General features: G+C 42.7%; 1 protein-coding gene across 7 annotated transcripts in view; it reads right to left on the bottom strand.

The window, feature by feature from the left end:
• The window catches only part of LRRC3B (leucine rich repeat containing 3B), a 46927-nt gene that overhangs the window by 4167 nt on the left and 18259 nt on the right, over positions 1-24501 (bottom strand). For 2 of the 7 annotated variants that reach the window (XM_063323912.1, XM_063323913.1), the window contains exon 2: positions 16974-17021. The exons of 4 other annotated variants lie outside the window; for them this stretch is intronic. The gene's annotated coding sequence lies outside the window, so the exon portion shown is untranslated. Of the gene's footprint in view, positions 1-4358; positions 4440-4555; positions 5007-16973; positions 17022-24501 lie in introns of those variants that run through there. One more of the 7 variants, XM_063323914.1, reaches the window with a different exon arrangement.

Here is a 24501-nt window from a genome sequence, read left to right as displayed (position 1 = left end):
CCAAGGGATATCTGAGGTTTGGGTTTAACCAACAAACTTACAGCAAGGACTTTCTTGAGTCACAGCATCTTAGCGACTGCCACAAGAGAAAAGAGAACTAGGATCTGCACATTTGTAATGCCAAAAGGAAGATTTTAGGCTTCTTGAGCATCTACTGAATTTTCTCTGCTTTGAACACAATAAACAGAAAAGAAAGTAACAAAGTTGGAATAAAGGCAAGAGATATATACCAGACAGAAACACTAAAGACTACAGAGAAAGGGATGGAAGACACAGAATTAAAATAAATATATGAATTAATTAGAAATTTGCAAATAAAGAAAAAAAAAGAAAAAGAAATTTAAAAGTAAATGAAGGCACAGGGAAATGACAGCAATACTACAAGCACAGGTAACAGCATGGTATAAAAATGCTTTTTGTGTACATTTCTAAAATACAAGTACAAACACAGAAAACAAATATTGCAGGGCAATAAAACTACAGAGGGAAGATCGCACAGAAGAATTCTTTACAGTCTTGCAATTTAAACTGGTTTTCAAGCTTTCCACTTCTCATGCTCCCCCAAGACCATTCACTCAGTACAAACATCTAACACCGTAGGAAAATGTACAAATCCTGAAATCCTCAAGGAAAGCACATTTGCTTTTAATAGACAGTGAGATTTCTGCAGAGCTTCAGGTGTCAGCTACTTGCAGATATCTGCCTTTCCAGCAAGCAAGGTGCAGAGACTGTATCTTAGCACCTGAATGCTATACTACCAAATTAGGAATTTGATTAATAACTCCTCCCCACAAGAAATGAGTGATGTAAAGAAGCATTAGTGCCTCCAACTGCCCACCTGGTAAACGGGGCCTGCAGACTTAGCCAAGTCACAAAGAATGTCCATGACAAGAATACTTGTGATATTAATTTATGCTGCTGTGTCTTCAGAGCAAGACATAGGAGGACAGGAAATCCTATAACCATCCCACAGAAGAGCATAATAATGACACAGACTGAGACTTGTTGTTGTTTAGGACAATGCTAAGACAACAAAAGATGCAGGAAAAAAGAATCAATCATATATATGTAGTTAAATGTGTCTGACTTAACAAAAGAGAAGGGGAAAGGTAAGGGGAGGTAAAAGTGGTTTCTACTATGGTGTACAGACTTTCAGAGTCCCCATGGCAGCTCTTCAGCCATTACCCAAGTGCTCACACATGCGTGAGCAGCTCCTCACTGGCCTTTTCTGTTGAGGAGAGATTAAGAATGTCACCCTTTTCCTGATGGTTATTCATCAAGCAAGATCTCACATGACAAAGACAAAATCGTAACCCAATGTATTTAATATAAATGTCTTTATGGGATGATTCCTGGCCTAAATCATAGAAATGGGGGCCACAAATAAAGTCTGTAGAATAGGATCACGCAGGTCCACGCCAACGTAAGACCCCCAGACTTGCATACAGCAACACAACTTGTCTTGCTGGTGGTCAAAAACTGATGGGAAGAATCAGCAGCAGCTCTCTGAAGTCAGTACCACACTGGCCTTCACTGGATCACAGACTGTAAGGACTCTTCAGCAACAAGAGACAGGGGAGGATTTTTAAAATTTTTTTTGCTGTTGTTATCATTCACAAACAAGCAGAAATGGAAAATGGAGAAAGATATGATCCTAAAATACATTCTTGTTGCCTACGCCAACCAGCACAGGCACCGTGCAGAATGCACGTTTCTAGCAATAACAACTGGATAAACATTGCAGATATTTTGGAAGATGCTCTTTCTTTGGGATGAGATGTCATGGCATGCTGAGAAAAAAAGACTGAGGGTGCTATAGCATTAAGCTGCAGCTGAAGCAAGGTCTCCCTTTGAGCACAGGGTCCATCAGTAGGCATGCTTCTTCCCATCATGTTCCTGTCCCCTACCCGCTATGCAGCATTCCCTCGATTTTCCCTCTTCCCACTCCAGGGGCTGATCACAGATATCTGACAGACAACTGATCAGGTCAGTCAGCTGCATCTGCCCCCTCGGAGCCCAACCCCAAGAACTGGAGGGTGCAGCAGTGTCAAGGGTCAGAGTACCAGTCCCAGCCATGCAAGATGTTTTTATCCCCCTGGTTAGGTTCAGAGATTGCATGGGACTACAGAGTCATGGAACAGAATGACTTACAAAAAAACAAAAAGTAGATGAAGATGCCATGATTAGAGAGGAATTCCTTGTTACTACTGTAGCTTATGTGCTGAAACGAGCAAGCGAGAACAGGAAGAGGCAAAAGGAAGCCAACAGATCAGCCACAGGGGGTGGCCTGTTGGCTGTGTCCGATTGCACTCAATCTGTCTGGTCTGTCACTTTCGACTTCCAGAAAAAAAATGGGAAAAAATTGTGCACAACCCAACTTCCCAAGAATGTGGATCATAGGGCCTTGGCACACAATTCACCTGACCAGACGTACCACGCTTCTGATGATGTACAGCTGAAAAACTTAAATGACCTTGCTACTAACTTTAGGCACAGTACCTGGAGAGGCCCTCATTTGTAAACAGATCCCAAATAGCACCGCAGCGCTCCACACTCCTTGGGATCAGAGAGTCCCCACAAACGTCACTGGTTTTTCAGTTAATACCAAAGGCGTCCCTGTGAGCAACCGCAGGCCTTCCCCGTCAGAGACGGACTGCACACGTCGAGGCGTCTCCTGTCCTCCCCACGTACAAACCATACGAATCTGTAACCTGCTTGCGTTCATGTGTGCAGCTCTGCTGGCTTCAAATGAAACGCCCAGCTTCAGCTGTGCATGCAATAAGCCTTCAAGAGATCCCTAAAAAAAAAAATCAGCTCAACTTTTCAAGCCCAGTTTAAGTAAAGTCCTAACCTTCAGAGTAACAACCTTCTTGCGTGCAAACAGCAGAAGTTTGCTACAGAATTAGAAAAGCCCAGGAAATAAAGACTCCTACAGGGCTCTTTTTTTAGACATCCTTTAGAGCAAACTTGCACTTTGAATAAATATTAAAATTTTATAACTAAGAACCCATTAAAAAGGAACACTGTAAAAAGATCATTGCTTTATTTGACTTCCAGACAATTACTGAGATGTTCTATAGTTTTGAAACTGACATTATTATTACTTTTTTTTTTTTCTCTTTAAGACATTGACTATGTTGGTATATAGAAAAGATGGTCATTGATAAATCTAGCCTCCTATTCTCTATTAAAATAGGCCTTAGCTTTGCCATATTGAATACTTTTGTTTTAAATCAGGTTTATCAAATTACCCAACATTTCTTCTTGTAAGGCCAGTCTGTTACCGCACACGCAGAGACCTGCCTTGCTCTACACATCCATAAAGAGCTATATTTTATGTCTTTGTACTCCTTTTTTAATTTTTTTTTTGCCATTGTTACAAAATGTCATATACTAGTTTATCTCTAAAATCATTACCTTGTAATTAATATTGACAAGATAGCCATAAGCTGGAGACTAAAGGCTAAAATTCACAGGTGGTTAGCCCACTGGAAAAGTCCAGTTGGCTAAAGGACTGAGGATGGGACAATTTCACCTGAAACAAAGGAAGAGATTTGCCACCACTACTCCAAAACAACTGCAGCCGGCATATTTACGAAGAGTCGGAACAGGGAAGATATCCCTAGGAAAACTATTTCCACACATCCTATCCTTAATCAGCCTTATACTACCGGTTAGTACAGACCTTCTAGTAAGCTACATGTTGGGTTGTCCTGCAAATCTGCATGCCATGTTTGAGAGCAGCTGAGCCTCTGGAGGCCAACAGTCTGTGCACGCTGGAGGGCATACCTCCATGAAATCCTGCCCTGCTCCTCTAACACCTGCAGGCTGAATCTGACCACAATTATCTAGGACAAGATGAAACAGCCTCAAGTTGCGCCAGGGGAGTTTTAGACTGGATATTAGGAAAAATTTTTACACTGAAAGGGTTATTAAGCATTGGAACAGGCTGCCCAGGGAAGTCATTGAGGCATCATCCCTGGAGGTATTTAAAAGACGGGTAGGCACACTGCTTAGAGATATGGTTTAGTCATGGTTTTTGTCAGTGTTAGGTTGATGGTTGGACTAGATGATCTGAAAGGTCCCTTCCAACCTAGGCGATTCTATGATTCTATTTAAAAACACAAGACGACTGATGTAAAAATGCTGAGTCTCCTTCTTCTACATCTTGGTCTAAATCTGTTCCAGGATTTAGACAATGGCTCAAAAGTGACAGTGTCAAAATAACAATAATAAAAAATAATTTAAACAAATATTTTAAGAAGGTACTTCTGTTCACTTCCCTATGGACATATCATAAAACTAGACTGCAGCTACGTGACTGACTGAGTGGGCACTGAGCTGGAAAGTGAGGATACCTGCGAGCTGGAGCTGAGCAGGAACAGCAGGACCCAAAGGAGAACACAGCAGCCACGTCTGATCTCTGTGCTGTCTGCACACTACAGAACAACAAATTTCATGGGTACCAAGTGAATTCCTCCAGACAAACACAATCATTTAAAACAACAATGTGTACTGTCAGTGGGGAAGGCATCGCAGCTAAGGACAATCTCACCAGCTGCACAGACAGATTCCGAGTTGGGTAACTCAGCCCTCTCTGTGGCTCTGGGACACCATCAAGAAATTCAGTTTAGCAGATGAACCAAGAATCTCCTCAAATGTGGAGTGGCTGCCTGGCTGCTTCACATCACAGCTACCTTGAAGGAAAGCAGTGAAAATGCTATGAAGCACCAAACCAGAGAGATGCCAAGAGCTGCTTTGCAAGGAGCCAGGTGACTTAAATTCCCAGATGAAAGTCTCCAGCAGTGGAAGATTTTCAGGATTTCAGAACACGGCAAGATGAAATCCTAAAGCAGTAAGAAGAGAAATTAATAGAAGCCAACAGCAAATGAGGTGGGAAAAAAGGGGTGCAAAAGATCACTGATTCAATGAATAATTGAAATGTCGTGATTAATCAGTGTGAGCCTGAACTCCAATTACATAATGGATTCATTATCTAATGAAACACCAAATGTACTCAAACTATAATATTCTCGCCTAAGACAGGACTCAGAATGCCAGTCGACATTTTGTTCCCAAAAACCTTCCAGTATAGACATCCTTCTAACAACTGATCACGGCAAACCACTTCCAGTTGCAGAAGCAAACTGTGTAGGTAAACGTTTATACAGATCTTAAGCTACGAATACTCTCTCTTAACAGTAACGGAGGAATACAATGGTTGAGGAGAACCAAATGAACATTTTAAGCTATAATTACTTTCTGATTGTGAGATCACTGAATGTATCACTCCTTATTACAGATTAACAGCTTGCTTAATTATACTGTGTGGGCAAATGAATCAGCACTTTAAGACTGATGGGTTGGGTTCATGTTAAGAAACATATTTGACTTTTCTCCCTTTTCATCTCAAGCCAGGAACTATTTTATAACTCTCAGCTGATAAATAATTGTGTGAAGCTTAGCAGATATAATAACATAGCAATGATAGAAAAATATTACCAATTATCTTCTATCTTTCCTATGATGCTTTGCTCTTGGAAGTCTTCTGTGGCAACACACTTCTTGGAATGAAATTTTATATGCTTGATGGAAATTTAAAGAAACAGCTGTCAGGGAAGACAGCTTAGACCTCTTTCTTTCAAGCCCTAACAAAAACTGAATCACTTGTTTTTCAGAAGATGTTCAGTGCTGCCTGCTTTTCCCAGTTCTCTCCTGCATCCCCTTCATATGACTTAAGACTACAAAAGGCTCACATCTCTTCCTTGAGCAATATACCCTGCTGGGACATATAAGCAACGTTTTGTATGTGTATCTATGCCATTTGAAAAAGGAACCAAAACATTACATACAGTTACAGTGCATATGTAGTGGCAACATGAGGTAAATTAAAAATAAGACATAACCTATAAGATAAATACCATAATCTCTTGAACATCATTTATCACTATATTTGAAAGAAATTGGCTTGACAATCTATAGAAGAACGAACAAAGGCCGAAGATATGCCAATTACTTCTCAGCAAACATATCTGCAAAATGGATTTTTTACCACTATATAAGAGCATAAAGAACCACATTACAGATGCTAAAGGGAAATGTTCCAACACAGACAAATGACTGTCTGTAAAGAATTCTCCAAGGCCATATCATTTGTTTCTAGATTAATTATTAGCGTGCATGAGAGTCAAAAAAGATTTTTAGAGTTTGGGATTATATTCTACCAAGTCTCAGTCACATTTTCTCAGACAACATCAACAACCATTCTGTTTGGCAAGAAAACCCTTTCCAGCAGCAGCTGAGTCAATTCTCCATATGATCTATACTAGAAAAAAAACATACTCTGAAAGCTTAAAATAACCTGAAGGGGAAATACTTTGTCTTCCTTGGGTAAAGACACCCAGACTAAAGTCTGTTCTAAAGTCTACTTACGAACTGAATGCCTAGGAGCCCTTCACGATTAGGCAATGCAGTAGGTTTTCAATAAATCTGATAGAATCCAATGGAAAATGTTTTCAATATGAAAGGTCAACTGCACAATATTTGCTGATGTATATTTCTCCCGTATTATAAAATAACATGATCAAAGCAAAAAAGGCAAGTGCTTGGTTGGAGCCATACCCTGACTCTATCCAGTAGCTAATGATGGATGCTCCTTCAACTTAATTCTGCAGTACCATACCAGAGAAAATGTCTTCTTGATCTCAAGATAATTACACTGATCACCTCAATGATTACCAGCATAATCAGTGACAAGTCTTGCAATTTAATCTTGATAATTGCATCTGGTGACTGCAGATAGCATCCTTGTCCAACTGAAAATCTCATTCTTATTTTGCAGAGTTACTAAGCCAAGTAACAAAACCTGCGCTAACAGAAACTAATAGGCCTTTAAGGCACCACCTTGCAAGCATAAGCAAGATTCAGACCATCTAGAGACCTTTCTTCCACTTTTAAGGGTGCTTATTTGGTTCTACATACTGCTATCTTCAGGCTCATTTAAAGTTCATCCAAATGTTCCTGCAACTTAGTAGGCAGTGGGAAGACAGAAGTTGTAATTAGGCTGGGGAAGCTGTGCTGATAATAAAGTCAGCAGGGCAGAAATAAGCATGCAAACCTGAAGGGACCATTCAGCAAGGAACATGCTAGCGGCTTTGTAAAGTTGACAACAGTTGCACGAAGCAGCCAGCAAGACAGCTGCTGGCAGCAGATACCCGGGCACTAGGGAGTCCTAGAAGAAATAAGATGTGTTACAGACTCCAAAGTAAGACAGGGAAGGGAGGAGGAGAACGAAGCAGTGCATGACTGAAAGTTGCTTCTTCCAGCTGGCCGTCTGACACAGAGCGGGTTCCCGGGACCACGGCAGGTCACCACAGATGAGACCACCTCTTGGGTTACACGCCTCAAAAGGAAATACAGATGTGAGCAGAGGCAGTGCTATAGTGGCAGTTTACCATCCACTTTCACATATTCCTGCTAATTGGGATCTAGATTACCCTGTTGTGTTACACCACAGGACACCAAGGCTGTGTCTCTCCATGTACAACTGCCCAGGGACAAAAACACAGAGCAATAATCTATGGCACAAGGAATTTGCAAGGAAAGAAGCCAGGGCAGTAGAAGCTGCTATTAAAATTAAACAATCTGATTAATATCCACAAGATGAGACCACAAACAAAAAGAACATACTTCCAGGGCAATTACTCTATATGAAAAAATCCGAAAGGGGGGGGGGAGCGAAACCACAAACTGAATTAGCAATAGGGGACAGCACTTTAGCATAGAGTACCTCAGCCATTACTAATTCAGCTCCTTCTGCTTTCAAATACGCTAGTTGTGTAATAACAGGACCTTTAAAAGGCATGCAGAAGTAGAGTATCTGATTTAGAAAAACGAAAAAAAAGAAAAGTGTAACTTTTGTATATAAAGGAAACCAATAAAGTTTGAAATTCCCAATTAAAAGCTCTAAACTTAAAAGTGAATACTCAACACCACAAAACCACAATGTTCTATTAAAGAAATTAAAATTGTGACCTATCAATGCATTTCGGAAAATAACGAAAGAGACAGCAAGTATGGAATAATTATGAAATCAATAAGCAATTAAGCAACTTTAAGAAGACATTCAATTGACCTTCTGGAATCAAGTGGCACACTGAGTTAACTACACACCATTTGGGCTTGCCGAAGAAACTGGTTGATCAGTGACGCTGGTTTTGCTGGGTCGATGGTTATTAAACCTGCATGCTGACACTTGTGTAGCTGAGAGAGCAAAGAGCACATCTACAACAACACACCCATCTATGCTTCCCATTTCTGCACCAAAGGTGTCAAGCAAAAGTATCATACACCTCTACGGTACCAAACTACCCACCACTAAAACCACATCCCACTTTTAATATTTTAATCCATGAGCAGCTTCAAATGACTGTAATTTCTTTTTCATCAGCTTGCCAGAGAAACTTATCTTTTTTCTTTCAATGAATGCCATAGTACTGAGCTAATAGTAGATTTTATTTCTATATTTAGATATCATTATAGCTCTAAAAGCTGAATGTGTGACAGTCTGGAAGAGTAAGACACAGGGCTTTTGTACTTCCATGAAAGCAAGACTAGAACTTTCCCATCAGGACTCACTTTCAGCTCTGCTGGCTGCTACCGGGGCGTTAGAGGCCGAAGAAAACACCGGCCCAAATACAACCTCCGCAGCTCCGCTTCAGCTGAGGATCTCCCAAGCAAGCGAAATCTAGCAGTGAAAAGCTTCAGTGCCATCTTGTGCTGGCAGCATTTCCCTAATTAAGAGTTTAAGGCCAGATGGAGCCATTAGATCATCTAATCTGACCCCCTGCCTATCACATGACGTGTCAGTTTTACCAGTAAACCTCATATTGAGCCCAATAATTTAGGTCAGACTGAAGCATGTGAGAACTGAGGAGACTGCTGCGTGCCCACGGCAGTACCTTTTGTACCCACCGTTCTTGTACCACCCCGTACCAGGAGGTAAGAGTATGCCTTCAGCGGAGTCTGAATGTGCCCAGAAAACTCAATTCCGTCAACGTCCACCATAATAGTTACCCTATTCTAGCAGAGATACCTGCTCCACCAGCATCTAGATACCAAGCAAGAGTGTCTGTTTTCAAAAGAAAAGTTATATTCAGAGATAACGTTAGACTGCTCATCATAACCTGCTGCATGTTACCACTTGTCTCCAAACGAGAGCTAGAAAAACTGGCTGTTTTTGTAATGTGCTGGTGAGTTACATGAGGCCCTCAGCTGCCCTTAAAGGACTTTGCAAATTACATGTGTTCCACCTAAGGAACAATCAGCATGGTTTCATTTTGAAATGACTGCCCTGGAGCATCCCCAAGGCCTCCCAGGAAGTCAGGTAAAATCCTTTTATTTTTTTTTTTTTTAAATCGTGCAGTATTTTTCCAAAGTCATAAAAAGCTCGCAGTATAAGTTTCTCATCTGAGGACATATGATCATAGCAAGTTGTTATTACAACTTGTTGTAGGAGGCTGAAATCCTTTAAGGGTTATTTAGCCTAGTTGCAACTCCACACCTTGTTGAGAGGCGAGCCTTCAATGTTCAGGGGCCTGAAATAAAAGTTTTTTATCAACCATTGCTAAATAATAACAGCTCTAAAGAAAAAAAAATGGATCGGCATTTCTCAGTGGAAATAAACACCAGTCTTTATCAGACATGAAATCTAGCTGTGCTAAAAAACAAAAACAAGGCACAGCTGCTCAATACTGAGTGAGCGGAGATTTTCCAGTCAGTCAGTCAGTCATTCTTCCCAAGGAGAAAAGAAAAGAGTGAGCCAAAATAAAGTGTTGCAATGGCTGCCTCCAAGATGAGAATAAACTGTTGAGGTCACATTTATTCTAAGGGAAAAGAGGTCTTTATTAGCAGCACTAGAGCACGACAGGAAGAGACCGAAACGCAGTTCAATAAAACCCTTATTTTAAAGACAAGAATACATCAGCTCTTTGTGGGTCTCCACGGAGGTTATACAGCCAAGTTGACTTTGGCAGAGCTAGCTGATACAAAAAGCAGGAGTTGTGAAGAAAAAAAAATTTTCTTGATTAGCTGGGCAATGATCCAATGAGCAAGACACTGGAGGCTGCAAGTTCACAGCCGAAGAAGCTCAGGTAGAAATAATTTATAGCAAATTAAGTTAGGTCATGATAATGAAATTTAAAGACAAGTGGGACATGATTTATTTTACAAAGGCTTGTTGAAAAGTGAAAACCAAGCAGACCTAACAGGAGGGCTAATTTAACTCTGGTTACAGTTGGTACTGGCAGGGAGATAAACTTACCTTGACGTATTTAGAGTGGGAAAGAGAATATAAGAATAGGATTTTGAAAAAAAGAAAATAATTGTATGCCATTTTTTCAAATTGCAGAGGGGAGCAGGGCAAATTCGGTTCTGCAAATCCCTACTACTTGTTTCCCCATTTTAAAGCATTCTGGGGCACACAGCCCTCAGTGGCAAACGCTGTGGAAATATATGATCGCAAGCACTGGGAAGGGATGGATATCAACACCCGCGCTGCAAAGCCCCCACCATCAAGGAGCAGGAGGGAGGATGGAAAACCCTAACGGGAGAAGATCTTGGAAAAGGTGCAGCCCCCTCGCAGGTGACTGGAAAGTGGCAGCCACGGCAGGAAGGATGCTTTGATCATTGAGGGCTTTGCGAGTTACCTCAACAGGTTATCCGGCAGCAGCCCGGGCTTTGGCTTCATTTGGCAACAGATGCGGTGCCATTATGTCCTCAAGTGTCCCTCCTGCCACCCACCTGCCTCTCCCTCCTCACGCTGTGAAAAGTGGCAGGCGAGGGGAAAAAAAGAGAGCGCCGCTTTGTAATGGATGAGTGCAGCAGTTTGCAGGAAGAGGGGAGAGAGAGAGAGTAATGAAAAAGCGTTAATATTAAAGTAATAAAGCTTGTGGCCATTTTTCAGTCTGAAATGCACAACCCCATAAAACAATGCTTAAAGGCACTTGCTTCTGTTCCAAACCACCTGCACGCTAAGGCACCCTGCTATTAGCACAGAAGTTGTTTACTACCAGTCTCGTTTCAGTCTGATTCCAGGAGGGCCATAAAGCTGAATTTTCTCACTCAGTACAAGAGCCCATGTGGCCTCAGGTTTTCTTTGGAATGCCAAGCCCTGCCGTGTCACCCGCGATCCCTGCCCGGTCACTAACCCACTCATTTCTAACAAGATGTATAAAAGTCATGTCGGAGCAAAGGGAATCTGTCCCCGGTGCATGGCACAGGTACGTACTCCTTCTCCTCCAGTTCCTGAAACAGCAGCTGCTCTCGGTGAGGTGTGCTGCGCGTAGCTACGACCGTGGCTTTGCCAGCCAGCATGCGTCACTTGTGTCCACACACTGCCCCAAAACGGTCTGGGTGGTAGTATGCAAAACAAGACTACTATTTCCTCTCCTGAAACAATTCCTTCCAAAACAAGAAATGGAGAAGTGATGAAATACAATGTCAGGGAAAATAAAAAAAGGGAATTATTTTGAAATTAAGACTTATTTTTACCTGTTGGCGTTTTTTTTTTCCCCCCCTTGCTTGACTCCCTTTCCCCCCAGCAAATAAAAGCATATGAATTCAAAGCCAGTCACCTGCGCTTTTTTTCTCTGTTGGAAACAAACATTAGCATTTAGGGGCTCTTTACAGAGATGGCCCAGCTACAAAGAAAGCCTTTGTCTCACTGGCAGGACTACTAATTCAAGGACAAAAAGACAGAGGGTAGAAGAGTGGAGATACCTACAGGAACATCCAAGGCTGTCAGAAGAGCCTGTGGAACTGCAGGAAGAGGAAAGAAGAACGAGAACCAGAAACTGCTTGTCACGCCTGTGCTCTCACCGCAAAGGGAGGAAGCCAGACGCGGGAGTTTCACATGAGAGACCCCACTGGCTCATGAGCCGATGGGTGAACCCCTTACAACCTGGAGCCCAGTGAAATTGCCAAGCATTAGCAAGTTCTGTGAATTGTACCATCCTTCTGGGAGCTACATAACAGACCACGAATTGGCCCACTACCAGCAGCATCAGCTTCCTATTGACTAATATGGTAGAAAGAGATGCACTGATACAGTAAATGACCCATACAGTGATATACTTTTACCCTGTATCTACTGCACTTTTTCACTGAGAGCAAGAGAGAAATCAAAAACATCGTGCTAATTTCCCCCTCCTCTCCCTCTTTTTGAGAATCAATTAATTTCAAAGGCACCTTTATTTCTTTTATGTATTCAAATCCCACAAGTCAACAGTCCAGGACACCCAAAGATGTCCAAAAGGGCTATACAGCACCATTATCAAGTCCCGATCTACATACTATGAAGAATGGCAAAACAAATAGTAAAGCAAACCACATCACTTGAGAGCAGCACTGTCAAATGTCTTTTCCTTCACGCTCCCCGTCAGAGGAAACGTTACACTGCTCATTCGCCTTCCCTTAGTTGCCATAGATGCAGAGCCACAGTGCTGCAGCAACGCTAGTCCCATCTCCGTAAGCTGGTTCACATCCGAACACCTCCTGCGCTCCTGACTCCTTCCCTTCTTGCTTTCAGTCAGCCAAAGGCACCCTCCAGTTCCACCCTGCCCGCTCTTACTGGATACTGGACAGTGAATAGACGAGCTCATGCACAATAAAATGCACTGAACTGTCACAGCACAGTAGTGCCATACACACTTTCAGTGCCACTCATGTTCTGGTCCAGGGAGAGTTTTTCTGCATCCCAAAAGGATGCTTCCCGAAAACGTCAGATTTTCCATCTCCAGCTGCAAAGAGGAGCCCATCCTTGCAAATCTGCATTTCAAACCTTGCAGCCTTTGCCAGCCTGAGGAACAGCCCAGTAGTAAACCTCAGTCAACACACTGCTGTCAACTGATTTTCCAGCTGATCCATGATAGATGAGCTGAATTTGGAAGCAGACAGTGTTCACATGCAATAGCCACACGGTTCTGCACCACCAGGGCTCTCACGGTGCTCTGTGCTCAAAAGCGTCTCCACAGAGCACAGAGACACTTATAAGATACACTTATAGCTGTGGCATCGACAGTCCCCCCTATACTGTCACCATTGTGGACACATGCCCTCGTCAACAGGGCTGCTGCAGACCTCAGCCTCCTGCCTGCGCTGAGCGTGAAGGGATAAATCGAGGTGGTCTCCTGAGTTTCACAGCCACTGCTGAGGATGCAGAGAGCATGTGCTAGTGGCCACAGCACAACTACACTATGGCAAGCCAGGAGACTGCATGCTGGCAATGGCAAGTGCCTGGTTACTCAGGGCACAAGTCTCAACAAGTCCTAAAAAGCTATTACGGTCACTTCACCTGCTTCCTTTTCACTGGGATATAGAATTCCTCCTTTCTCTTTCCACCAAAAAAAAACCCTGCCATCTTGCAAAAAAAAAAAAACAAAACACAAACATTCTAAAATTCTTTGAAGTTGCAACACTGAAATGTACTTTGGCAGATCAAAACACCTCTGCAAACAGGGAGAAGCCGGAAACTGTGGAGGCGTCTCCTAACTCCATTTGCAATATTAACCCACTGGACCATCATTTCATATTACGAAGTTCCTTTTAAAATTGCATGAACAATTTTGTTAGGAATGAGCGATTAGTTCTCTATCAGTGATTTTAACAGCTGCCTAAATGTGGCAATCATTATTTTTAACAAAGAAGATAGTAGCCTTCTCTTAGAATCAATGCTAAGTAAGAAGAGAGAAAAATAGCCTATTAATAACATGCTAATAATTATTTTATTTAAAGTTATTAAAATATTCCTCAGGCAAAATTCCACATTCTACCTTTACTCATTAAAATGTAGCTGGTCTTGCACTCAGGAACTTGCTAACAATCTGAAGCAGAAACTCAGACAGTTGGAGTGAGATTATACGATGTGTTTGTAAAATGAGACACCTAATATGGACTACGTTATGAATGGTCTACCATGAACAAGACACACACATCGCAACCCTGTCTTAACAAAATCTGTTAACAACAGAAGATACACTGAGGAAAAATAAATGACCTTTTTTTTTTTGTGTAACAGTGCCAGCAGAAAGCAGCCCAAAAAATGGCACAGCTACTCTTGGGAATAATTACTGCAGCATCCACAGACTCCCAGTAGTTTTGAGGCAGTGTCACGGTTCCCACTGTGCTTGCAGTGCAGAGTGAGGAGTGACCCTGGCAGACCTTCACGAGATGGTAGGCCGAGTCCTCACTGCTGTAAAACCCCCTGAGAGCTGCTGGCTGTTTAAGAAACCCTAAGAAGCTGAAGGGCTTTTTTAAAGTCATTATTAACTTAAAGCTAATGGAGCTGTGCTGGAAGAATAGATGAACTGCCAAAGGCAGGTGGCTCCTCAGCATTGACTCCACTCAGTGCGGATGTCCAATTCCTCTTTGGAGGACAGGGCTGACTAACCCATGCTCCCCACTGGCGGCAAGTGCTCAGCAGGAAAGGGCTGATCCCTGCTTTGCACCCGCATAAGCGGTGGGACTCCCACTTAGGCTGGAAGCTGGAAGCTAGGCTGCTAGGCTGGAAGCTCAAAAGAAGCTGGGAGCCAGAAGCCTGCCTCTTGCCCATGGCCCCACCTGTACCCTGCAAGGCAGTGGCTCCCGGCATCCTGGTCCTGTTGAGCTCAGGAGCTGTCAGGTTCCTGCTGAGCTGGAAACAGCATCTTCACTCCTTTTCTTCTCTCCTTTTCCCCATTTGACGACTGCACAGAAAAGCTTGTAGACTGGGGCTGCTACAGCCATGCAAGCTCAAAAGAACCTTGCTCACGCACAGACGACAGCTCTCGATGGCAACGTGAACGTGACTGCAGACTAATCCACCTTGTTGATCCACCTTTTGACACTGTTTCCCACAGCATTCTCCTGGAGAAACTGGCTGCTCATGGCCTGGACAGGTGTACTCTTCGCTGGGTAAAAAACTGGCTGGATGGCCGTGCCCAGAGAGTGGTGGTAAATGGAGTTAAATCCAGTTGGTGTCCAGTCACAAGTGGTGTCCCCCAGGGTTCGGTGCTGGGGCCGGTTCTCTTTAATATCTTTATCAATGATCTGGATGAAGGGATTGAATGCACCCTCAGTAAGTTCGCAAATGACACTAAACTGGGCGGGCGTGTTGATCTGCTTGAGGGTAGGTTAGCTCTGCAGAGGGATCTGGACAGGCTGGACCGATGGGCTGTGACCAATGGTATGAGGTTCAACAAGGCCAAGTGCCGGGTCCTGCACTTGGGTCACAACAACCCCATGCAGTGCTACAGGATTGGGGCAGAATGGCTTGAAAGCAGCTCGACAGAAAAGGACTTGGGAGTGTTGGTTGACAGCCGGCTGAATATGAGCCAGCAGTGTGCCCAGGTGGCCAAGAAGGCCAACAGCATCCTAGCCTGTATCAGGAATAGTGTGGTGAGCCGGACTAGGGAAGTGATCATCCCCCTGTACTCGGCACTGGTGAGGCCCCACCTCGAGTACTGCGTTCAGTTTTGGGCCCCTCGCTACAGGAGGGACATTGAGGTGTTGGAGCGTGTCCAGAGAAGGGCTACAAAGCTGGTGAGGGGCCTGGAGGACAAACCTTATGAGGAACGACTGAGGGAGCTGGGGTTGTTTAGCCTGGAGAAGAGGAGGCTGAGGGGAGACCTTATCACCCTCTACAACTACCTGAAAGGAGGTTGTAGAGAGATGGGGGCTGACCTCTTCTCCCTGGTGACAAGTGATAGGACGAGGGGAAACGGGTTCAAGTTACGTCAGGGGAGGTTTAGATTAGATATTAGGAGACATTTTTTCACTGAAAGGGTTATTAAACATTGGAATAGGCTGCCCAGGGAGGTGGTGGATTCACCATCTCTGGAGGTGTTTAAAAAAAGGGTAGATGGGGCACTGAGGGACATGGTTTAGAAGTGGCTCTTGTCAGGGTAGGCTAAAGGTTGGACTCGATGATCTTAAAGGTCCCTTCCAACCTCAACAATTCTATGATTCTATGATTCTATGTTGTTCTGACACATTAAAACCATCTCTGAAATTCCTGCGCTGCCTGTAGTGACTCCTGTTACACACCTCTGCGCAGCCAGCACTCAGACAGGCCAACACAGGGGAGACGCACAGAGGAAAACACTCGCATTTTTGGTAGATTCGCACTCCTTTACGAACTAGAATTTTTCAGCGTAACCATGGAAAGACGTTAACAGTTTAGCTTTAAATACAGGCCTATTGACAAACTTTAGCTCTATTTAACACACACATTCTGCAAAGAACTGGTTTGCATTTAAAGCACATTAAGTGTATCTCTGATAGTTAGAGACAGACTACTACCAGAAAAACGGTGGTCAATTTAAAAGCTATTTTTTCCTTGAATATTCTGTTCTCAGAAATCCCAGGCTCCTGCAAGCAGTGAGAAAGTCTGGAGCAATGAATACTAACCCTCAGCAGAGGAGGATCAAGTTAAGAAACACTTAAACAAACTGGACATACACAAGCCTGTGTGTCCCGACGGGATGCATCCACACATGCTGAGGGAGCTGGCTGATGTTAATGGGAGCCCACTCTCAACCCTTTTTGAAAGGTCATGGGGATCAGAGCAGGTTTTGAGGACTGCAAGAAAGCAAAAGCCTTATTTTCAAGAAGAAGAATTCAGTAAACTACAGGCAGGTCAGTTTGACCTCCAACCCTGGGAAGGTTATGAGCAAGTAAATCTGGGAACAATTTCCTTAATATATGGAGTGAAAGAAGGGGATTGGGAGTCGTCAGCCTGGATTTATGAAGGCAGAAATCACATCTGACCAACCTGATAGCTTTCTGCAATGAGACGTCTGGCTCATCTCACTGAGATGAGAGAGAAGTGTATGTTATTTACCTTGACTTCAGCAAAGCTTTTGATGCTGTCTCCCATAACACCCTCATTGACAGACTGATGAAGTACAGACTAAGTAAGTGAACAGCGAGGCTCATACCTGATCAGGGGAATAATGAAGACAGAACCAGACTCTTCTCAGTGGCGCCTAGAAAAAGGATAAGAACTGGTTACCCAGAGGTTGTGGCATCTCCATGCTTGAAGATACTCAAAAGCCTGTTGGACAAGGGCCTGAGCAACCCGCTCCTGAGCAGGGGGGCTGGACTAAGCGATCTCCAGAGGTGCCTTCCAGCCTTCGCCATTCTGTGATTACTTCCAAGGTTAAGCAAAACGTCTGCAAGAACTGCAATTCAAGAAGAACTACTTGAAAGCAGTGTAAATTAAGACAGAGATAATGCTAGGCCTTGCAGCACAACATGTAAGTACTACTGAAGCACGTTTTTATTTCCTGTTTATGTCACACATCATTGTGCAATCTGTGTTGTCTGTAAAGAAGGTATGCATTTCATGGGGTGCTTCACTTGCAACAGGGAGTTATAAACACAGATCCCAAACTCAGAATTCAGTTGCAGATGTTTTCTATCACTTAGACAGGGTTTATGAAACATCTTACCACTGAGCACAGTTTCCACTATGACTGGGGTGGGTAAACAAGTCCAATTACAGATGTTCTATTTTTAAAATATTAACTGTAAGGCACATAGTGTAAAACATTAATTAAAATTGTGCCGGTTTCCACAACAACAGTGCTTCCTGAGAAATGGCTGTATTAACAAACAAACATTGAAGATACACAATTACCGTATTGCTCTCTAACATTATTCTCTAAATCAAAATAGTGCTCTTCTTTTTTAACTCATACCAACATCTAAAAGCAAAGGACCAAAACTGCAAATATTTATTAATTTATGTCACTGAACTGCAGTCAACAAATTGAATTACTGAATTGACAGCATGACAATATCCGCAATAAATATGCGTAAACTTATTTGGAAACTCTTGAAAGGAGATTTTTAAATGACAGCAAGTCACACACGGCCAAACTTCCAGTAAATAAATTCCTAAGCTCCTAATGAGCCCATTAAGTGATTAACTGATTTCAATGCATCAAACATTAACTTGGGTGCCTACTTTCATACAAACTGTTTTAAGAACTCTGCCCTTAAAAAAAAAAAAAAAAAAAAAAAAAAAAAAAAAGAGGGGAAAAAAAAGCGCTTAAGCCTGTTTTAAATGCTTTTGGGCACCAAAATGATACTCAAGCTGGCCAGAAAACAAGGGCAAATTTTTATTCTGTTTTCTGCACCCAAACTACAGAACAAAATCTCATAAATTGTAGCTAGAAGGCTTAAAAACAAAACAAAACACCTGAACTTTGTCCCTATTTAAGTTATCTTGCAAACTGTTCTAAAGAAGTCAGTCAAATGGATTGTAAAGGATACACGTTTTTCCATCCTTCATTTACAATCCTGTCTCAGAAAATCTGAGGCAAATTCACATCCCTCTACAGGGATATGCGCCAAAGGAAAAGAACTCTGCAGGAACAAGCCACCAAGGTTTTCCCTGAAGCCTCCTGTTGGGTTTTGTAGCCTTGAAAGTAAAAAAGGCTTTTATCCTGCTGGCCCCAGCTTGTCAAACCGAGAGCCCCTGTATCTTGTGACCGCTTTCACTCAGAGATTCTCTATCGCTTTCTCTTGCTACCTTCCAGCAGAGCCAGCAGAACTGTTTTCACCTCCTGGTTATCAGTCAACCTTTCTATCAGGCTATTTGCTTAACCTAGCAATCCCAGAGGCTCCCAGGAGACAGGACTCTGAAGGAAAGTTGAAGCACTGCCAGCCGTTGGGGAAGCAAGGCATACCACCTCTGCTCCACGCTTTCACAGGACCAGATAATCTGCAGGTGAGAAGGGGAGCGCTACTGCTGACCTGCCTTTTTCCAAAGTCACAGAAGGATTCGACCACGGAGATAACTTCTGCATGTAAGCAAAGGAGCTACATCATGGGATCATGTAGTTCATGCCTTGAAAAAAAGCACCATCTCAATTTTCCAGTTCACAGTAACAAAAATATCTTTACATTTCAAGGACTGATAGCACTGATAGCAGACAAATTCCTTTTAAATGCCCTGAACATTTTGGTTTTACATTTCAATTTATTCTCTATTTCTGTTCTATGCTGAAGAGAAGTTTCCTTAGGCACCAAGCCTAAAAAAGGCAGCCCACCACATACTTGCCCACAGTCATTACCTCTGAGTGCTGGCAACCAGTGCTTACTCACTGCTGCTTACGGCTTTTCTCATGGTGGGAAAGGGCTGACTGCAAGGAAGCAATTAATCTTTTTTTCTTTCTTTTTTTTATTTATTTATTTTCAGTTCTTTCTGTTTCTGGGCTACACTGTTTTAAAAGTTGTTGTTTGCATATTTCTCCCTCGGGTTTCACAACTTCGTCTTAATACATCTTTCACTCTTCTCCATAAAAACGTCCATTCTTTTCTGGTTAGCCTTATTAATTTGACCAATTGGATTAAACCCACTTAAAAAGCTACTTCCTAGATGAGCTTTCTGTGTCTCTACATATTAAACTATTTCTGCTTATTTCACTTGTAATATCTTAATTTCATTTAATTTGATCCATGAAAAAAAATGGTATACACAAAAATTAATGCAGAAAAAAACCCCAGAGGAAATAGTATTAGAAAGCTGCAATAAGAGCGGGAATATACGTACATATGTTAAGGAAAAAAATACAACTAAAGTATCTACATAATGGAGTCAATAATGAGTTACTCTGATCTTTTAATTTAATCTCATCTGAAACCATTTTTTCAAGGAGAATTCTTTAATTCATAGGTCCATGCATAAAAAATTCAAATGTCCAGATAGCTCATAAAAATACTACTCAATTTGGTGTATTCATGCATGACTACATAAAATAAGCAAGATTCAACACTATGGTAAAGAGAAGAAATGAAGTGTAAAAATATTTTCCCTTACAACACCAAATGGAAGTCACACTCATTTAAGTAAATATTTTCCTATATTGAGAGAAGCTAAATCCATGTTTTTTTCAAAGCTTTGCTTTAGTTGTCGCTTATAAGATACTGTGCTTTTTTTGGTCTGCTTCATACAAAATGACACAAGAAGTTTGTGTTCGGGTAACACTATTGATGAAATGCTCTTTGCTTTTTACAAGTTGTTTGTAACGAACACTTTAGCTCTCTCGAAAAGGTGAAGAAAACAATCAGCCAACGTCTTTGTGCACGTCCCGTGAGGATGCTCATCCTCCATACAAACAAATTTCACTAACCTGAGTCAGCAAGCTGTAATGGCGTGTGGTAAAACTATGATACGCACCAGAAGCTTACAGACTTGTTAATCAGCAGCAAGATACAACAGAGTACGCCCTCTGAAAACTACCCAAATGGCCCCAACAGCATTTGGATAGCTTCCCTCTTTGAATGGGCACTTGATGCTTCACATTCAATCCGTATGCACCATTTTCCGTTTCTGGGCTACACGGTTTTAAAAGTTTCTTTCTCCCTAAATTCTACCCAAATTCTAAACATTTTTCTTACATTTACTTCTTCTGAGATTCAGTAGTGACAGTTTCTTCCTTACACTCCTACATATATTTTGCACAAGCTGTTAAACAGAGTTGGTCCACGCTCCTCTTTCACATCAGTCACCGTTGGCCAGAAATTTTTCCACAGAATCTCGTATACAAGAATCCAACTGACTTCACAGTTGCAAAAGCTCAACAGCAGCCAGACTATTAAACAAAGTAGAGAAGGGAAGTGTTTATAGGTGATACTCCAACTTGCAGTGGGATAGAAGGCTGGTTTTCCTGTGCTTTAAAGGAACCTAATAAACTGACCTTAGAGAAACCCCGGTTCTGACCCTCACCACCCAGCTTCTAATTTGTGCTACAACTGCTTGGCAGCCAGGCTGAAGAAAGGTTTTGTGGACTATTGTCATGCTGACCCTTGAAATGACCACAAGACGCATTTACTAGGTGAAGACAGGTCCCAGGTGGCTAGCAGGGAAGGGGTATGGACACAGCACTTGGAAGACAGGTTGAGCATGCCCAAGGTAAACTCTTTATGCTGCCTTCAACTACCGTAAGGGCATCACTTATAAGCAGGTAACAGTAGAAACATTGCCTGGTACCACTTGGCAGTATGGTATCACTTGGTAATGGTATCACTTACCATTCAAAGCCAGTACATAAAAACTGGAAAAATGAACAAGTTAGAATTACCTAGAGAAATTAAACCTTGTGGTCTTCACAGACCTAGCAAAGCAGAAAGATTAATATCAGCAAATCCTGCCCCCCACCCCAAAGCCGATACAAAAAGGCAAAATTATACCCTGGTAATTCTTTCAGTTGCACTCCACCAAGATGTCTATTAGTAGTGAACAGGAAAAACCAGTTTTAAGGTGACAATCTAAATTCAATGTCCTGTTTTTTAAAAAATTAAATAAAAATACCAGAAGAGATACCAGAAGAAAACAAGGGCCATTGGAAAACTGACAAGATTCCAGGAGATGAAATAATTCAAGTCTGAATGTCCTTCCTTCACCATGTGTTAGGACCACATGGCACGAGGAGAAAATTAACATGTGCTGTATCTGAAACCCGTGTCAAAGAACAGAAGAACTAATCTGTTATGCAAGTGCGTATGTTCAAATCCGGAGGCACAATACCCCTTCCTGCAGAGCTTTCTGCTGAGTACAGGATCCATGGGGAAAATGCTCTAATCCCCAGCAACGACACAGTGCGAAGAGCCTATATGGAACATACTTAATGCTGTCCTCCACGCTGAGGGTGCAATTCCAGGAATAAAGAGTTAGTCACCACGTCTCCCTCCACCACCCATCTTTTCATCTTCTGCATATACTGCTCTCCAGAGACAGGCATTCACACCTACGGGATGCTGCTAAGTCATGTGGGGACATGGCATGAAGGAAGCTGCTCTTCTACAAAACACTCCTGCAAATACAGTGGACATCCCACTAGGATTTCTTTCTTTACACGGATTTCTATAGGATGTGAGATGGATGTCGCTGGTGGCTTTGCTACAACCTGTACCTGAATGGCAGCACCACTCTGCTTCAGCACACTCTGACTTCTCTCATGCGTGCTAGAAAGGGGCAGAGAGCTTCTTTTTACATCCTTTGCATATACTGTGAGGCCCAAGAGAGGCATAATAAAACAGATAAATGATTTTTAAAGAAATTGGTTTAGTTACAGCAACCGTTTATTTCCTTTTTTTTTTTTGTAAAATAGTTTTGTGGAATTGCAATTCACCCTGAATGCTGTAAACATTTCTTGTTAGCTCGCTCCCAAAGCTCATCTAAGAATTGGATAAGATCACGTGCAGCCATCCGATGAAGCAAAGGAATGAGTCATTGGTCTGCAAGCTGAACAACAGACAAAATCATAGATTCAGAACCAGGTAAGCACAGTAATGAATGAAACACCAGTTTCTAAATTACACCTCTGGAGACAACAGTCTAGGACGGCAACTCATAAACATACCTACCTAGCCTAGTGTGAAAAAGCACATCGGGAATCCCATGGGCCACTTCAGAGAAAAACTCCATGGAATTCAAGGTGGGGGAAATCCCCCTGAAAAATGTCTGAAACAGCTGAAGGAATTCAATTACCTCTCTAACTAACTCGATCAAGCCTTGTGTCCTATGTTCTTACACGTTGGTATAATATTATGGGTTAGGAAAATGTCATTTTTTAATAAACTAAGAACTTTTAATTAATTTACAGTGAACCCTATTAGTCTTACTCCTATGGAGATCGGTACAATTTCCCTCATCACAGAAGGAAAAAAAAGGACAATAGTGCAAATGCTTTCTCATTTTGAATTCAACCGGTTTCTTCTTTGACTAAACAAAGCTAGCAGGGTCTCATAAAATGAGAGCACTTCCCACCAACCAAACTGACAAAAAAGGCTCAAATTCTGTTTGCAGTTTTCCTGGTCTAAATGCAAATAATCTAGGTAATAAATTCAGGTTTCTACCAAAGCAACTGAAAGCAAAACACGTCCCCAGAGATCTACAGCCTGGTTTACTGATGATAAGCTGAGATAGCACAGCCCCAGCTGCTCAATATTACACAAAGAAAGAGGTGGGCAGGTTCAGAGAAAGCTGCACATATTGGTTTCACTCCTATTCACAATTTACCCCTACTATTTCACTCACCCACTCTCTCTCCACCAAAGCATGAAATGGCAGTTGCTTAGATTTAAGCTGCTCAATATTCAGCTGCTGCCATCACAAATTACTAAATAAATTAACAAAATGCCACCATTCCACATAATAACTCCCAAACTTCATGCTAGTCCAATGCATATTCAGATGTTTTGCTCGCCTCCCGGGCTCTTCTGCCCTGCCACCACCTAACCAGACGCAGCACCAAGTTGCCATCCCAGCTCCTACTCCTTCCCTGCCCCGGGGCAGCACACCCTTCCCTGAGGACCAGTGAGGCAGCACACTCTTCACTGAGGACGGCTGTGGGTGCAGTACACATCAGGGGTACTTTTCCCCCCAAAACCTTCACCTGCACCTAGACGTCTCTGAGAATTGCATCCCATCCATTACTCCTTTGGTTACTGCATGCTACAGAGATGGCAGTAACCACTCTCCTGTGAACCCTACACACAGCCACGCAAAAAAGACACGGACCTGTTGGAACAGGTCCAGCGCAGGGCCACGAAGATGATCAAAGGGCTGGAGCACCTCTCCTATGAGGACAGGCTGAGAGAGTTGGGGTTGTTCAGCCTGGAGAAGAGAAGACTCCGGGGAGACCTTATAGCAGCCTTCCAGTACCTGAAGGGGGCCTATAGGAGAGATGGGGAGGGACTCTTTATCAGGGAGTGTAATGACGGGACACAGGGTAACAGCTTCAAACTGAAAGAGGGTAGATTTAGATCGGATATCAGGAAGGAATTCTTTACTGTAAGGGTGGTGAGGCACTGGAACAGGCTGCCCAGGGAAGCTGCGGATGCCCCATCCCTGGAGGTGTTCAAGGCCAGGCTGGATGAGGCTTTGAGCAGCCTGGTCTAGTGGGAGGTGTCCCTGCCCATGGCAGGGGGGTTGGAACTAGATGATCTTTAAGGTCTCTTCTAACCCAGACCATTCTGTGATTCTGTGTGGCCTAGCTTAGCCCTAAGTGAAGGATGGGAACAGAATGAGAAGAAGGAGAGCCTGGGAATAGGGCCTCCAGCTCAGCTCTTCAGGAACCTTTCCCAACCAGCGACTCTGCTGGCTCAGGTACAAGATTCACAGGTTTAATTTTGGTGGCTCTCTTCCTACTAACGCTTTATTTTAGGCCAGACGTGCTGCAACATACTGTGCACTGGCTGTGCCAGCCTGGGCAGGGTGAACATGCTCAAAGTGTGCAGCTGAGAAAGGTGAGGACCTCATCAAGAAAAATAACACCGAGGATATATTAAGAGGAAAAGCGCCCAAAATGGGGCAGTACAGGACAATCTGCCATTTAGGGACACAAAAGGGGAATAATACTAAATTTTTGTATTGATACCTCCAAACCTATGCTTCAGCAGCTTAAGAGAAGATAATTTTGAAGGCTATAAAGACTCCTTCCCTTCTTCTCTAAT

This window comes from Chroicocephalus ridibundus, chromosome 2 (assembly GCF_963924245.1).
Source record: "Chroicocephalus ridibundus chromosome 2, bChrRid1.1, whole genome shotgun sequence".
Lineage (NCBI taxonomy): Eukaryota > Metazoa > Chordata > Aves > Charadriiformes > Laridae > Chroicocephalus > Chroicocephalus ridibundus.
This window is presented reverse-complemented; position numbering and strand designations above follow the sequence as displayed.